Source organism: Haemorhous mexicanus, chromosome 6 (genome assembly GCF_027477595.1).
Source record: "Haemorhous mexicanus isolate bHaeMex1 chromosome 6, bHaeMex1.pri, whole genome shotgun sequence".
Classification (NCBI taxonomy): Eukaryota; Metazoa; Chordata; class Aves; order Passeriformes; family Fringillidae; genus Haemorhous; species Haemorhous mexicanus.
The window spans coordinates 60,804,866-60,819,229 of record NC_082346.1 but is presented as its reverse complement, the minus strand read 5'-3'; the positions used below and the strand labels follow the sequence as shown (position 1 = coordinate 60,819,229).

General features: G+C 42.2%; 1 protein-coding gene across 2 annotated transcripts in view; it reads left to right on the top strand.

Annotated features, from left to right (window-relative positions):
• Positions 1-1,976: 1,976 nt before the first annotated feature.
• The window catches only part of PPM1A (protein phosphatase, Mg2+/Mn2+ dependent 1A), a 34,685-nt gene continuing 22,297 nt past the window's right edge, over positions 1,977-14,364 (top strand). The window contains exon 1 of one of the 2 annotated variants that reach the window (XM_059850532.1): positions 1,977-2,292. The gene's annotated coding sequence lies outside the window, so the exon portion shown is untranslated. The remainder of the gene's footprint in view (positions 2,293-14,364) is intronic. The other variant, XM_059850534.1, reaches the window with a different exon arrangement.

The window sequence follows — 14,364 nt, the reverse complement described above, 5'->3', positions numbered from 1 at the left end:
TGAATTTAACTATAAAGACCTGAAATTTCTAAACTAAAAGCCCTTAATAGTTACCAGAACATTGAGCAGGACTGAGCAGTGCTCAGCATCGTGATAAAGATTACAATTAAGCTGAATACAGGGAGATTGGGTCCAAACATTCCATCCAGCCACAGGATTCTGCAATCCTACCAAAACATGGCCAGTTCATCTAACACAGGAAAGCCATAGAGCAATGAGGTTTGGTTGTATTTTGCACAGCTCTTCTATGTCTCTGGGCAGGCTTTTGCTGTAAACTGCCCTCAGTCACTAATGAACTGCACTAATGGTTGCCGACAGTGGGAACACAACCTGCAATTGGAGGCCTCTCTGAACACTCAATTTAGGAATGCTTTGGTTTGGAAAGGACCTTAAAGACCATCTAGTTCCAACCTCCTGTCATGAGCATGGACCTTCCAATACACCAGGTTTCTTCAAGCCCTGTCCAGTCTGGTCCAGGACACTTCCAGGGATGGGGCAGCCACAGCTTCTGTGGGCAGCCTGTGCCAAGGCCTCACCACCCTCACAATAAAGAATTTCTTCATAATTTCCAATCTAAAACTACTCTCAGTTTAAAGCCATTAACATAGGTCTGTTTGCTGTGATTACTGTTAAAGATGGAAACTATCTAGACAACCTTGCCAAGCACCTATTTCACCTTTCCCAGTCCTCAGCACCTCTGCCTCTGTATTCAATTTCTTCTTCACATCCTCAAAGCTACCGTGCTTTCCTGATCCTCCCTTTGAAGCACTGCCGGTGCCCACTCCACCTCAGAAATCCCCAGCCACAAAGTTTAACCCTGGCTGGCTGCAATCAGCCATTCCTCCCAGAATCACCCCCCTCCCATCACAGCCTCCTTGAGCGTCCTCCTCTCCTCCTTGAGACAAAAGAGAGATTTGTCTAAAAGCTTCTCCTCTCAATTTGCTCCCCGCAGGCTGATGGGGGAGTCGCTTCATGAACACACTCCCATGTCTTTTGTCCACAGGCCAGCCTTCATCAAAGGGGGCTGAAACCCGTGGGATTATTAAACCCATTATGAGTTCATTACTGGTAATCCGCTGCTGATTTTGCCAGCGGTTGTTCTTCCAACGGGAAATCCTGCGGGGCTCCGATTCAGGCGAGTGTGAGTCCCTCAGGAGCAGAGGACAGAGTCACAGGCTGTGCCAGGTTGGACTGGAGGGATTTCTTCACATAAAGGGTGATTAGACATTGGAAGGGGCTGCCCAGGGAGGTGATGGAATCGTTAGGGAACGACTGGACATGGCACTCAGTGCCATGGTCTGCTTGATACGGTGGTGTTCGACTCGATGATCCCAGAGATCTTTTCCAACCCAAATGATTCCGTGATCCAGGGAGACGAGGCTGATCCCGCCAGCGCCTCGGGATCCACTGTACGCTCCATCGTCCTCAGGTGGGCTGAGCTGCCTCCGCCACCGCACCGAGACCGGGATCCGGACTGGAATCGGAACAGGACCGGGATGGAGATGTGTATCGGGATGTGGATCGAGATTTGGATCACGACTGGGATCGCGATTTGGATCGGGATGGGGAACACCCGCCCGGGCTCTCACGCCAGCCTCATCCCCTCAGGGCCAGGGGCGGGGCCGATGACGTCACCGCCCCGCGCGGCGCGGCGCGGGACCCGGGGCGGAGGGTGATGTAATACCCGTAACGGCCCTGCTCCGTCCGACATCCGGGTACCCTGCCGGGGTGCTGCTTTTTTTTTTTTCCCTTTTTTTTTTTTTTAGCTCTCTCTTTTTTTAATCTGAAAAACTCCATTTGACGCTTTTTTGGGTGTTTTAATTATTAGATTTTTTTAAATTTTTTTTTTAACGGGGGAGGGGAGGCGGCGAGGAGGGAAAGGGCGCGGGGGCGCGCGCGCGCGCTCCCGCCTCCCCTCCCCTGCGGCGTGCGCGCCTGCGCAGAGGGGCGGCGGCGGCAGCGCAGTGCGAGTGTGTCCGTGTGTCCGCCCGTCCGTCCGTCCGTCCGCGGCCGGCGCTCCGCGCAGCGCTGCGCGGGTGGGCGCGGAGCAGCTCCGGCGGGGGACGGAGACGGGGGGGGCCGGCGGCGGCGGCGGCGGAGGGGGCGAGATGAGCGCTGGGCTCCCCCTGGGCACAGAGCCGCCCTGTGAATGAGCTGAGGCGAGGCCGCCAGCCGGGTGCCCCCCTCCTTCTCCTCCTCCTCCTTGTCCCCCCCTCCTTCCCCTTCTCCCCCGCGCACCGCCGGGAGCGCGGCCCTGCCCGCACAGCCGGCGCCGACGCCGCGGCCGGGGGGGTAAGTGGCGCTGCGCAGTGCGGGGCCGGGGCGGGGTGAGGGGGCGGCGGGGCCGGGGCGCTGCGGGGCCCCGGGGCCTGTAAACAACCGGGGGCGGCGGAGCGCGGAGAGCGCGGGAGCTCGGCGCCGTCCCCGGCGGCACAGCTGGGAGCGGGTCGGGCGGCCGCAGGGAGGGAGGGAAGGAGATGGATGGGGAAGGGGACGGGGGCAGCGATCCCGCTGGGATGCCGCTGCCGGGAGCCCCCTGCGCAGCCCCTGCATTGCAGGCGCCCGCTGAGGGTGGGGGTGTCCCCGCAGCCCCCCGGGCACGGCGGGAGGACGGTGAGCAGCGGGGTCTGGGCCTGGCTCAGGTAGGAGCAGCAGCTTTCCCTTTCTCCCTGCCCCCTCCTTTCCTCGCCCGGAGTTCATTTAATAAAGGCTATAAACAGCCTCCTCTCCCATCGCTACCCTGACGCTCGGGGCACGGCACTGACTGGGGGGGGGAAAGTTGAAAAAAAAGAAAAAACAACAACACGCATCTATTTATAAAGCACCCCACCCTGGCGAGGGTCGGAGCATCAAGCGCTCCTCACATAGTGACATTGTGAGGCAGCGGGCGCTTTCCCTTGCCAACGCCTTTCGGGCGTTTAAAGTTTGTGAGAGATTTCGGTGCCTTTGAAAACAATGTCGTGAGCAAAGGTTGCGCTGACGATCTGTGATCTGTCAAGGCGTGCGTGGTAAAAGTCCGTGGAAGAAAATGCTGTCCTCGGTGAGAAAGTTGTGCGGTGATGTGCTGGGTAATTGGGCTTGCTTGTGAAATGCCAGAGGTTCTGAGCATAGGTCTAACCTTTTTGTTATATTAGATTGTGTTCTAGTAGCTGTGATACAACAGCTAGAGGTTGACAGTTTCAGGAGAATTGATTTTGCAGACATCTGTTCGATATGTATTTGTATTTATTTGGTACGATTAAAATATTTCTTAGTGTTGCCATGTGGATGGCAAAATTTTGTGGGTACAGAGCTAATGTTTAAGTTTACAGCAGCACTTGGGAAAAACTAAATTTTTTGAAGCTATATCATCTGTCAAATGGGAAAGTGCTGTGCACTGGGGTGGCCCCTGTGGTAACCTTAAAGGTCCTTAAGGTATTTCATCCAAAGGAAACTTTTATTTTTATTTTCTTAAGCAGACGTCAGTTTTAGGTCATAATAGCAGTAGCTGGAAAGAAGGTAGGTGATATATTTTGCTTAGATTGTGATATTTAGCATCAGAGTAAGCAGAATCAATTTATGAAGTAGAAGTTCTAACTCTTGTGATTCTAAGAAATTAATTTCCAAATATGAGCTCTTGTAGCACTTTCCTGAGTTGTTTGAGTGATTAGGTGGCTGAAGCAGGTTTTGTGAAGTACTGGTGGAATTAAGGCTGGATGGCTGCTCTTACTCAGGACCCTGAGTGAGATGCCAAATGACCAAGAATTTGGTCAATTCTTTTGCAATTTGTAGCCACATTTCTTCTTTGATAGCTTCCCATCTGTTGCTGTTCACATTTTCTTCTGTGAATAATATCAGAGAAAACGTGGGCCGTGGAAGTTTTGCACTCTACCTATCCAATCACAGCAGTGTTCAAAGGGAAGGTGTTAAAGGACCACAGCTTGCATTGGTGCACCAGCATTAGCTGCTCCTAAAGTTTTCACTCCAGGCCTTTCTGGGTCTCCCTTTTGTATATGAGATGGGCTAAAAGCCTTGCTGATGCATCATGCCAGATATTAATGTTTTCCTCACAGAGATCTTTGTTAAAATCCTCAGATAAACATGGAGAGAGTTTATCTGTCCTCTTGCTCTCCTCTGGCATAGCTATGTTCTCTCATATACAAGTATGGCCTAGCTCTGGTTTACAGGTCTGTTCCTCTGCTTGATGGTTGTCAGGTAAATCTCTCCCCTGGAGGTACAGTAGAAAACTATTCCTGTTTTCCAAGTATTTCTTTAACTGTCTCTAGGTATGCTTGGGATACTTTTGTTGAAAGTGAGGAGAGATGGAAATGCCAAATGACTGGCGAAGCTTGCAGGTCCAAACAAGCAGAACTCAGAGCAATTTGAATTGAAGCAGAATACTAAAAACTTGGGTTTGGTTGGTTTTTTTTTTCTATAAAATCGTGCTGGTTGCTTCTTATCTGGAGTGCAGCTTATACAGTGGAGTTGAGTCATTCTTGCTGAGGTAGCATTTTGAGAACTGTCGTTAAAATGCTTAGATATTTAACTCTGGCACAGTATAATTTGCAAACTTATGTAACTGGTATGTTTTTGAATGCAGCTGTCAATAAGAGATCTTATTGCACTTTTTTTTAGTGGAACTAGAGAATCTAAAGCAGCCGCTTTTACAAAATGACCTAAATATAAATTATTTAAGAAGAGCATATTTCTTACAAAAATGTTGACATTGCTACTGGCTTAATTTTTATGTGTTCAGGTCAATTCTGATGTACAAAATATTACGTAATTGTCTAAGCAGAACGGCATTGCAATTAAGGGATGGAATGATGCAGCTTGTGCTAATAAATAAACAAGGTTTAGAATGGGAAGTACTGTAAGATAACTGTTTTCATTTTGTCTCTGCAACCCAGAGACATTTTAAGGACTTGAATAGTAGTAATGTTTGAAGTCAAGACAGTAGTGGTTTATCATAGTTAAACCTGAGCCAAACTGCATTTATTCTTACTGTGGCATGTGGATCTTTGTCAGTTTTGCTCCTCTTTTCTCATAAATCGCACTTGACTTTTAGTTTTTTATTTAAAAAATTGATATATTGTCAGTTTCAATCTAAATGATGCAACTTGTAGTCTCATTTGTTCTTTTGGAAATTAATCTCTTTTTGGCTAATACTTGATTGCTGAACGCTTACTGATCTCTGTAGTTTTAATCACATAATCCAAATTTCAGTTTAGAATAGTAGGTTAAGAAATAAACTTCTGTAAAATTTACACATGCTTAACTACAATCCTCTTCGTTGAATGAATGGCAAATGGAAAGTATCAAGTCTGTGTATACAATATGTAATCCCTGAAAAAATGACAGTGTTCTTAGGATATTTAGAAGATCCAGAGAATGTGCATAAATGTACATTTTATAGTATTTTATGTACATTCCATTCACCAGTGCTAAAAAATACTTTTAAGGGTGGATTCATACATTTGAGCCATGATGTGGTTCAGATCACAGTGGAGATAACATTTCCTACTTGGAGCTTCTTTATGTTGCTCTCTGCCTGTGAAGGAACAATTTAGCATTTAATAAGATTTAATATTTCTAGAGTAAATCACTTGACTCTTAAAACTGGGAGGAATGTTTAGGCCAAGGGAATTGTGATCAGGGCAGGAGGAGAAAGCAAGGGTGATACCATGGGAGTGAATAGGCTGATTTTTGTTCCTGGGTAGAGGCAGTAACCACTGGGTGTTCCTGGTGTTAAGCTACTGCTGCAAGGTCTGCTTTTCTATATTTGTGTGCTAAACTCTGGTCTGTGTTAAACCACAAACTGAGTTACAGATTTCTGTCAAGTTGCTATCTTTTTTCTTATTTATATTGTTTGTGTTTAAACACAAATACCAGTACAATTCACTAATGGATATTTCAGCTGCCTCTTGGAGTCTACAGAACAGAGTGTGTTTATAAATATATGAAACAGTTGCTCAGATTTTTTCAACAGCTCGTCTCGAAAGGTGTTTAAATGTGACTAAAACAACAGAATAAAAACTTCTTTCACTGACAGACAGTTGCAATGAAGTACACTTCTACTGTTTAGAGTGTAAACTTTATAGCAGTATATATCTATATGTATCAAAAGAGCATCTAAGAGTGCCAGGAAGGAAAAAGCAAAACTGGCTAACCATGTTTCAATATTGAAATATAGAGAAATGCACTTTACAGAGAGAGGAAAAAGTGCATTAGCCTCTTCATTGTTAACAGGTTAGTTCTCAAAAGTAAGAATATTTTAGTAGATAAAAAGGTCTCTAAAGTCTTCTAAGATAATAATTTATGAACCAAACAAACTCAAGTGTAACATGACTTGTATTTTGATAGCTACAGTTTAAATAAAGCAAAGCACTTCAGTGTGCTTGTGGTGATATGCCACGTGCAGCTGAATTATGTGGGACTACTCAGATTTGTGATGTTGCTCTCATCTTCAATGCCTTGCTGTATTGTGACCTAGAGAATGAAATGTGCTCTCATGTTTGGGTCTCAGCCTGAAGGATATTCTGTGTCTGTGTGTGCAATTCATTTTTACTGCCAATTGTCCTTGTCATCTGAAATTCAAATGGCAGCCTGTATTCTTCTTGACCATATATCATAGCTATTTGTCCATTAAGTTCTATGGGTTTTTTTCCTTAGAAATGCTCTAAAGTGCAGTAGCCATGAGAACTGTGTCAACTATGCCTGAGCTCTTTGTGTTTTAGGATGAGTTTAAGGAATTCTCCAGCTGTTGAGTAAAACCCAGTCTTTGGAAAGGAGTGCAGAATGTGGAAAAACGTGGGCGGTTAAGCAGCTAGCATTAAATTGTAGGAAAATTTAATGAAGAAAGGATCAGTTGCTGTCAGTAAATAATTTTCTAGTTCCCTCAGTCAATTACAGTAAGTATTCGAACAGACCCTTGTTAAAAATCAACTGCTGCTGCTCTCTGTAAAAAACCATTCTGAGGCTGCAGAGCAAGGCCCTGTAAGCTTAGGAAATGCTGGCACTAGTGCTGCCTTGATTTTTGAAGAACAGATGAATTTGACAATGTCCTCATTAAGTGACCAGAATGTTTAGAGCTGTCATGAGCTCTGGTTTGGAGTGAGAGGAGCACCTTTGCTGCCTTGTTTATCATTGGCAAATAAGCTCTCTGCTGGTAGTGCTAGAAGTGAACTTGGCAATCAGTGTGCCCTCAGAGGAAAGCCTTCTCCTGAAAGCTTCTGTCTGCATAAAAGGCTAAGAACAAGGGTTGTTTTTTTCATTGGTTTCTTTTTTATATTTTTATGTAGGCTTGGGTGAAAAATCTGTATTATTGCAGCAGTCATCCTCTGTCCTTGTTCTTTTAATGAGATAGGAATGCTGGGGACGTGAGGGCAAAATAGCTTTGTAAATAAAAGCTCCGTGTGTGTACAAATGAGCAAACTCCAGCTTTTCCTAAGCTTTGAGGATTTAACTTCCAGGTCTTAATGTGCTTCTGGCATAGTTTTGATGTCATTTCCTTGCAAGCAAAGCCAGGTCCCAGCTGTAACTTCAGAGCATTTCCTATTTTATTGCCATTTTACTCCCATGTGTAGTCATCAGATTTCCAGTCTCTCCTGTATGCTGCTTTTCCTATATCCTCACTAGAATAGTGTTAATGTTGCTGAGATTAGAACCCCACACATGTTTTCATGTGAAGTGAAGGGTCTGGGAAGTTGCTTGTGTATTATTTCATAATATTGAGTGCTTGACTAAACAGGAAGTTTTGGGGCCTCCGTGCAAACATCATCTTCTAATTATTGGGCACATGCATACTGGTTGTGTTTTCTGAAAATAGTTTATTTTTATTTTACTCCCAAGATCTGTCTGTATAAACTTTATTTTCACTTGGGCTTCATTCAGCCAAATTGTTAAAATAAATTGCTTATAAGACAAACCATAAACAATTGGCTGGAGCTTCTTGTTGAAGTTAGGAAGATCTGAAGTTTGAAAGCTTGAAATAATTAGTTTTTAAAAGGAGCAGTGACATTGGTGAGCAGCTAGAAACACAAGAGAGGAAAAATTAAGGAGCAGATAGAGAAATGATTCCACGTGTTCTGTTTTCTTGAACTATTTAGGACTGTATTAACTAAATTGTTAAGATGTTTGTGGTGAGGTTATCAGTGAAACCATACAGCAGAGGGGTGGTGGGGTTCTCTAAGAATTTGTACATATTGCCACGGGCAACAAACAATATAAACTGTAAAAAAAAAGGCAGTTTCCTGAACTGGGAGTAGCTCTGTGAGTATAATTTTTTCCCCGTATTTCAGGAATAGTTCAATTAATACAGTTGCTGTTTTGTTGATTTTTAAATTACTGTTATTTGAGCCTCCCTTTGTTTTTGAAGTCTCAGCGAATAATCCCATTGGGACCTTTTCCTTGGAGCATCTTTTTCCTGGTTTATTTTAACACTTAGGTAAAACACTGACAAAGTGGCAGTAGCTTGACTTCAGGTGCCTTTGAACAACCAGAACAGTCATGGACAAAACCCATTCTGCTCTAGAGGCTCTTTACCCAATGTCTTCACTGTTTTGGGTAGGGGCAGGATGAGCTAGGACTCCTCAGTTGTCTTGATTTTTGTGAATAAATTTAGCTGAACTTGATTAAAAAAAGTAAATGCTTTTTGTTTGGTTAGGTTTGTTTTTTTCCTTTGACACAGAAATGGCAGTGGAATTATGTGAGCCTTCCTCTAAAAAAAACATTCCTCTGTGAATCTTTAACTTTTTTTTTGTGGCAGGTATTTGATTAGTAAAACTGACAGTGAATGAAGATATTGAGGCTTCAAGCTGTAAATAAGAGATCAAAAAAAGCAATTTATAGAAAAGAAGGATTTTAGCTATTATTTGATTAATTTGATATGTTCAGATTTGTTAAATTCTTGCACTCTGAGTGGCTTGTGCTCAAGCAGGAATTTTCACTTAGGCCCACAATGTTTAGGAATGGGGAAATGATCTGCAGTGATGAGAAATTACAGTGGCAGAGCACTCGTGGTATTACAAATACTGGAAAAAATTGTAATTCAACTTTCATGACTTACTATAGCTCCATTCTTCTGGGTTGTCTCTTTCTGTTTCCTTTTCTCCCTTGTTTTCTTTGTGGTGAAACTGTTGCTGTGTGGAGTTCTGTTGGAATGGCTGTGTAGCACTGTGTACTCCTTCTGTCATGAGCAGTTTGGTTGGAATCCTTAAATTCACTTGTTTGCCTTGCTCTTTCAAAAAAATTGAGTCTTACTGCATCTCATTGATACATAAACTGAAGCAAGGCTTTTCTTTCTCCTAAATTCTGTCTACACAGACTGCAGCTTCCTTGGATCTTCCAGTTCTTTTTTTTTTTCTGTTGTTTCAATGGGGCTCTGAATTTTGGCTGGAGCCTGCAGGAATTTCTGCACTGTTAACAAAGTACTTGTGTAAGCTTTTTGTCTAAAATGGGTGTCTTTTGTTTATTTTCCAACACTTCTAAGTAAGAAATCTTTGGAAAATGAAGTATAACCAGAAAGGTGCTGAACTCAGCAGCAGCATAGACATGTTTTCTGCTTATTAATGCTTTCAAGCAAGGACCTTGGCGTTTTCATTCTCATGCTGTTCAGACAGCAGCACATGAATTTATGCAAAGCTACCTCATTGATTTTCATAGTTCTTGTTAGTGCCATTTTGGATGTCTACATAATTTTTCAGAGTGATTGGGCTGCTCGTACTTTGATGTTGCTGTGATTTTTTTCTCTTATGCCTTCTCACTTCTAATTTGTAGTACAGATATTTAGAAAGAAGCAAGAATTCTGTCTGGGCCAAGAAATACTCACTTAACCATGTTCTGAGGGTGCCAGTCATGTTAGGATCCTGGTGACTGGCACTCATAGATGCAAGTTGTATCTCCTCTCAGAATCAATGTAGTGATTTTTCATTCCCAGCAGTGCTCTTGGTGATTCTGGGAAGAACTTAGTTTCTTCCATAACTGACCAGATTGCAAAATTAACTCCATAAAGAATTCTTGAAATTACATCACCATCTTTCAAACTTCTGAAGGAACAATTTGTTAGAGGTGAATTATCTCTTTCAATGTCCAGGGCTTCCTTTTGCAAAAATCAGATGACACATGTCTCTGCTGGAGAGAGTTTGAACCTCAGCCAAAATACACTCATATTGAGAAGCTTTTCATTTAACCTTGGAACAGGTTTAGTTGTCTGCAGGAAAGGTAGGTAGGAGCAGAAAATAATGGTTTAAGAAGAAGCTGAAACATGTTGTTGGAGGGAGGGTGTTAACTTAGAAATGGTTACCTTCTGTGCTCCAGAAGGCTTTAATAATCCTCTCCTAAATCCTACCTGCCCTGCCATACACACCACGTGGGATAAAATATTTTGCTGCTTAGTACAGGGAGGCATTTGGAAAGGCTGTCAGCTCCTAGCAAGGAGAAGGGATTTTAAGCAGAAGTTATGTTTAAAAAAACAACTCTCCAAACAACTTAGCTCAGTGAAATGGCAGTGCCTGTGGACCAGCTATTAAGAGATCAGAGCTCATAGGTGTTTGTATCAGAGGTGCAGTGGTTTGGTATTTTCTGCTGTGCTGTCAAGTTGTAATAGCTATCACTGCTGCATATTAATTACTGGGAGAGAGGGAGGATAAGTTGGGGAAATTTGGAACAGTTCTAACTTTCCTTCATACACAAAGAGTTATTAACTTGCTTCCTCTGTTGTTTTGGTTTTGGGGTTTGTTTTTTTTTTTCAGTCTGCCACAAGCCATACCTCCTACATCTGTTCTAAACCAAAAGTTCTTAATGTTATTAGACATTTTCTTACCCATATGGGTAGTTTATGTTCTTCCTTTTGCAGTTGTCTTGCTGAAGTAGAACACAGACTAGAGTTGCATCCCCAAGAAACAAATGTTCTGGTGGGGAAATGGTGGGTTAGTCTGTGTTTACTGAAATAGTCCCAGTTCTGTATTTTATTTCTTTTACATAAACAGTTCATGTCTCCTAGCTGCCATGTATTCCTGTGTCTGAAAGTACACATTCAGAAACATCAACTGTAATTTTTGGTGTTTTATTGATGTTTCAAAGCATGAGTGCCAGAACTCAGTCATATAGCCTCCAATAGCTTTTAAATAGTTTCATTGGCAAGAAGCTTTTTCATGACTTCATTCAGCCCATGACTGTGGTGTAATTATGTCTCCTCATCTGCGTGTTCTGTTTTATTTTAGTCATTCTTCCGATCCCTGGGATGTTCTTTGACATGTTGTTTGTTAAAATTAATTGATTTGGGGCATCCACTATGTACTGTCAGTTTTTCATTCAGGAGGTTGTAACTTCTGAAAATGTTTCCACGTTTGCACGATTACGTGCTGTCTGCTACTGCATCCAGCCTGCTTAAGGCAGAGGGAAAAGTACTGTGATTCAGGCTGCAGTTGAAGTGAACAAGCACCCTTTTTCTAGTCAGTAGCAGTCTGTATAATTTGGTGACTTGCTCTGTGTCCTGTAGTTCAAGTAAAGGTTGTAATCTTTCTCTATGATCCTCATTACAACACATGGGGTGTAGGGTCACTGAGAGAATTGTTCCAGGAAATTGGAGTGTGGGGGCATTTCTCAGCTTGGTTAGAACAAGTGCTTGTGACTTCAGTGTGGTTCATGTAAGCAGCTTATCCTAGTGGAAGGAATACAGCTTGAACATTGTTTAAAAAGGATTATTAATTTGCATATTGTTCAAGTGAAAGTTTCAGATGGGGGTGGTTAGTTTTCTGGGACAAAATGATCAAATCTTTGTCCAAATTCCTTAGAGAAATAAATTTGTATTTCTGTGGGGGTATGTGGAATTGCATTAACTGTCCTTTGTGAGCAATTTAGGGCTTATGTTCATTTGAAACTTCAGGCAAATGGACAAGCAAATAGCAAACCAGTAAAATTTATTTTCCTGTGTAGCATAAAGCATTACAGTTGTGCTGCCTGGATAGCACAATTTGAGGAACAAATGAAGGGGCAAAGAGATTTCATGCATTCCAGTGATGTATCTGTGGTTGTCCGTGGTTGTCCATGGCCTGGTATACTAATTACCCTCCTTTCTCTTTGCCACTCTGTTCTCCAGTTGCATCTACTTTCAAGGAGTTTAGCTACTGACTCTTTGGCATGCTCCATTCATTATTTCAGTTTTGTTTCTAATGCTGGAGTCCTTTGAATTTTGGCACTCTTGTGTTTTATCCAAGACCTTGTTATTTGTGTTGATTTTTCTAGGTTGTGTACAGTATTCTTACTTTTCTGTCTGCAAACTTCAACTTGAGCTTTCAGTGCACTTGCTGGAGAGGCTGTCCTTCAGTTTGACCTCCACAAAATCAGTTCTTCAGAAATTGTGGTTAAAATGCACTTGTAGATGCAGATTCATTTCTGTTCACAGAAATGAATTTTCACATCTAGTTTTGTTCAGATGCCTCTCTCTTCTTCAGAGGCAAAATTCAGAAACTTTGACTGCAGAAAGCTCTTCTCTTTTAGGACCTAAAACTAAGTCACTGATTTGGAAATGGTGATCCAAGAATCATCTTAGATTAAAATTGAAGCTTGCTTGGCTGATGGCTGTGCAGTTTAGCACCAGATGATATGTGAGAATCACCATTTATGAAGAAAATGTTGCACCTCTGACCTTTTTACAAGGCACTACCCTTACAATACTGTTCAGAATGGTCCTGCTTTAAGGAAAAAAAAAAAAGTGGTGTATTTTGCCACTAAACTTCTTTATTGAAGGGCCTTTTCTCTTACTTTGCCTTTAATAGGAAGAATGTCTGTCTCCTTCACTACATGTGTGCATCATTCAAGCCTTCCAACAGTTAAGGCTTCCAGGGTAGAGGACTGGTTCTGTCTCTTGCCATGAGACTGCAGTTTTCTGGCATGATTGTAGAAATGTGTGACTGGATTAAGAGAGTAAAAGTCTTTGGAGAATAAAGATCATAAAATGAGGGCTCCTCTTAAGAAAGATGACTAAAGGCATTAAGAGAGGCTGAGTTAAGCCGTGTTCAGGATCTGTTTTATGTATTGCATGCAGTCTGTTCTGGGTCTGTGTTTTTACATAACGAAGTCATGCTGTAACTTGGGCACTTGCACTGCTATAGGTTAATCAGATTTGCATACAGAGTTATGTGCTTAACCAAAGGTGTCATTCCAACTCAGTCACTGTAGTGCACAAAGCACCTCATCAAAGAATAACAAATGTGCTCATAGTTTAGGTAGACACCGCTGAGTGAAAGATGTTTCCGTAGATATGGACTCAAAAACAGGTCTAAAAGGTATTTTTAGTAGGAAGGAGGCATGGCTTTCTTATGTCAGCATTTCTCTGTGTGTGTCCATACCTTCTTGTAAAACTAAGATTCTTTTTGTTTATAGCTAAGACTCTTGAAATTCTTTAGGTTTTAATTACACATTAAGGATATGGGGGGAGTAGTAGCAGGTAGTCTTCAATTCATCAGAATTCACAGATGGCTCAGTTTTAGCTGACTGAATTTTTCCTGAATGAGAATTGGAATTCTGGAAAAAAACCTAAAGATCTGACACATTCATCCTATCCACAAGTAGATAATGCTTTTTCTGCAGATACAGTGAGGATTTTGAAAACCTGGCCTATTCTCCTGCAGGTTTAGGCAGCTATTCTGTAAAAGTCTGGTTAGCTGGAATATGGCAGGGAAGACAACTGCAGTCTGTTATTGCAATTTTCAGAGGGGGATCACTTCTTGCTGAGGGCAACTTCTGAAGGAATTGTTCCATGACCACACTGTGATTTTCCTTTTGCCCAGCTGTATTCTCATCCGTGATGGGCAATTCTCACCCCTGAAGAATCCTGGATCAACATCTCACCTACAAAGCTTAGCTTCAAAGACCACCAGCTTTCAGGGTTCCTTCTGGGAAGCGATAAGGCAATTTGGTACTTAAATGGAGAGTGATTTGTTAACTTAGAAGGTATACTAGCAGTTCTGTAGTTGTTAAAACTTTACATATATCTAATTTGCATGATAAACTACTGAGCAGGACAGGCAGTTTACAAAGCACAGCCCTGAATGTTGTGTGCATACTAAGGTGAGAGATTAGAAGAAAAATGGCCCTTTGTAGTCCAGATTTCAACAGTGTTTGTGGTCAGTGTAAATGTACCCTGCTCTTAATGTTTTCCTGTTTTATTTTAAATACAGCAATATTGTCAAATACCTCACAAAAGTATATTTGCCAGGGCAGTTTCTGCTTTTTGAGCTCTAAATTAAGGTGAAAAAGTTGAATATCTGCATTCTGTTTAATGATCTCCTCAACAAAGAGAACATTCAGTGTTAAACTCTGCTCCTATCATAGAATGAATAAAAAGTGTTATTCAGCAAAATAATTACCCACGTGATTTAT